The sequence below is a fragment of the Trachypithecus francoisi genome, unplaced genomic scaffold, assembly GCF_009764315.1.
Source record: "Trachypithecus francoisi isolate TF-2019V2 unplaced genomic scaffold, Tfra_2.0 Contig01579, whole genome shotgun sequence".
Classification (NCBI taxonomy): Eukaryota; Metazoa; Chordata; class Mammalia; order Primates; family Cercopithecidae; genus Trachypithecus; species Trachypithecus francoisi.
Genome location: NW_022681442.1, coordinates 31,362,121 through 31,365,254, shown reverse-complemented (window position 1 = coordinate 31,365,254; position 3,134 = coordinate 31,362,121).

The following is a 3,134-nucleotide window of genomic DNA, read 5'->3' as shown; positions in this document are numbered from 1 at the left end:
ACTACAGGCGCCCGCCACCTCGCCCGGCTAATTTTTTTGTATTTTTTAGTAGAGACGGGGTTTCACCGTGTTAGCCAGGATGGTCTCGATCTCTTGACCTCGTGATCCGCCCGTCTCGGCCTCCCAAAGTGCTGGGATTACAGGCTTGAGCCACCGCGCCCGGCTGAGCCACCGCGCCGGCTAATATTTCCCTGTTGATCTGGGGGGGGTGTATTCTTTTTTTTTTTTTTAGTATATTTTTTTTTTTTTAGTAGAGATGGGGTTTCACCATGTTAGCCAGGATGGTCTCGATCTCCTGACCTCATGATCCGCCCGTCTCGGCCTCCCAAAGTGCTGGGATTACAGGCTTGAGCCACCGCACCCGGCCTTTCTTTTTTAGAACACAAAATTTTCAGAGCAATTTTACGTTCACAACAAAATGAGCAAAAAGTGAAAGGTACAGAGAGAGCCCATACACTCTCCCCAACACATGCATAGCCTCCCCTTTTATCAACATCACCTACCAAAGTGGCAAATTTGTTACAATGATGAACCTACATTGGCACATCATTATCATCCAAAGTCCATTGTTTACATTAGGGTACAACTCTCTCTTTTTTTTTTTTTTTTGAGATGGAGTCTCGCTGTCACCCAGGCTGGAGTGCAGTGGCCGGATCTCAGCTCACTGCAAGCTCCGCCTCCCAGGTTCACGCCATTCTCCTGCCTCAGCCTCCTGAGTAGCTGGGACTACAGGCGCCGGCCACCACGCCTGGCTAGTTTTTTGTATTTTTTAGTAGAGACGGGGTTTCACCATGTTAGCCAGGATGGTCTCCATCTCCTGACCTCGTGATCCGCCCGTCTCGGCCTCCAAAGTGCTGGGATTACAGGCTTGAGCCACCGCGCCCGGCTGAGCCACCGCGCCCGGCTAATATTTCCCTGTTGATCTGGGGGGGGTGTATTCTTTTTTTTTTTTTTAGTATATTTTTTTTTTTTTTAGTAGAGATGGGGTTTCACCATGTTAGCCAGGATGGTCTCGATCTCCTGACCTCATGATCCGCCCGTCTCGGCCTCCCAAAGTGCTGGGATTACAGGCTTGAGCCACCGCACCCGGCCTTTCTTTTTTAGAACACAAAATTTTCAGAGCAATTTTACGTTCACAACAAAATTGAGCAAAAAGTGAAAGGTACAGAGAGAGCCCATACACTCTCCCCAACACATGCATAGCCTCCCCTTTTATCAACATCACCTACCAAAGTGGCAAATTTGTTACAATGATGAACCTACATTGGCACATCATTATCATCCAAAGTCCATTGTTTACATTAGGGTACAACTCTCTCTTTTTTTTTTTTTTTGAGATGGAGTCTCGCTGTCACCCAGGCTGGAGTGCAGTGGCCGGATCTCAGCTCACTGCAAGCTCCGCCTCCCAGGTTCACGCCATTCTCCTGCCTCAGCCTCCTGAGTAGCTGGGACTACAGGCGCCGGCCACCACGCCTGGCTAGTTTTTTGTATTTTTTAGTAGAGACGGGGTTTCACCATGTTAGCCAGGATGGTCTCCATCTCCTGACCTCGTGATCCGCCCGTCTCGGCCTCCCAAAGTGCTGGAATTACAGGCTTGAGCCACCGCGCCCGGCCAGGGTACAACTCTCTATAGGTGTTGGACATTCTATAGTTTTGGACAAATGTGTAATGACATGTATCTACCCCTATAATATCAAACAGCATAGTTTCACTGCCCTAAAAATCCACCTATTCCTCTCTTCCTCCCCACAAACCCCTTGCAACCACTAATTTCTTTACTGTCTCCATACTTTTGCTTTTTCCAGAATACAGTTGGAATCATACAGAATGCGGATTTTTCAGATTTGCTTCTTCCATTTAATAAAATAATATGCATTTAAAGCTGGGCACGGTGGCTCATGCCTGTAATCCCAGCACTTCGGGTGGCTAAGGAGGGCAGGTCATGAGGTCAGGAATGCAAGACCAGCCTGACCGATAGGGTGAAACCCCGTCTGTACTAAAAATACAAAAAATTAGCTGAGTGTGGTGGCACATGCCTGTAATCCCAGCTACTTGGGAGGCTGAGGCAGGAGAATTGCTTGAACCCGGGAGGCAGAGGTTGCAGTGAGGCGAGATCACACCACTGCACTCCAGCCTGGGGGACAGAGCGAGACTCCCTCTCAAAAAAAACAAAAAACAAAATAATTCAGCAAATTAGACATTGCAAAGAGAACCTGAAGGGGGGCAGACCACGTACAGATTTCTCTGCCACATGCCAAGTACTTCTGAGGCATGACTGGATGAGCTGTCCACATTTGAAATCATCCAATCGTGTTCAGAACTCTCACACTGGACAGGGAGCCAGGACTGGTATGCAGGCTCCTGGTCACCGGCCAGAGAGTTGGCCTGATCCTGAGACCAGTGGCCAACAAGGGAGCTGATTAGTCCTCCTTCCAGGAAATCCCAGGTGCTTCTCTTACTGGGAAGCGAATCATTAGCGCAGCACTCCGTATTTTCTCCTCTTCCCAGAGGAATGATCCTAGGGCAGAATTTGCGGGAGACATGGGCATGGAAGGAGACGGGGTGAATGCATAGCCTGCCTGTTTCTGAGCTCTCATGGTAAGACTCCTACAGACCCGGAAAAGATGGGGGCACAGGGACAGATCAGTAGGGTCAGAGCATCTCAGGGACCGAGGGCAGTATGGTCCTGAACAGGGATTAAGAGCTTGGGCTCTCATATGGCGTTTCTGGGCTCAATTGCCAGCTCCATCACTTACTGGTTGCTGTGATCATGGGCAAGTTATTCCATCTCTCCATATATCTTTCCACACTTTTAAAATGGAATAATGGGGTACCCACCTCCCAGGGTCACAGTGAGGATTACAGAAAACGATTCTTGTGAATTGGCTGGCAGTATTAACTCAATACCTGCCAACTATTCTTATTCCACATCCAAGCCCTTTCGCCTGCTGCTGGGTGAAAGCACATGTCAGTGTTTCCTGACTGTTTCCACAAAGATTCCAAAATTACAACCTGCCAGTCTGAAGAATCTCCAAAACCTCCCGCACGCATCCTGGAGGCGCGGGCATGGGGATGGGACTGTTTGCCCGGGGCCTGAACAGGATCGTGCGCGTAGGCACACACACCAGCCAGAC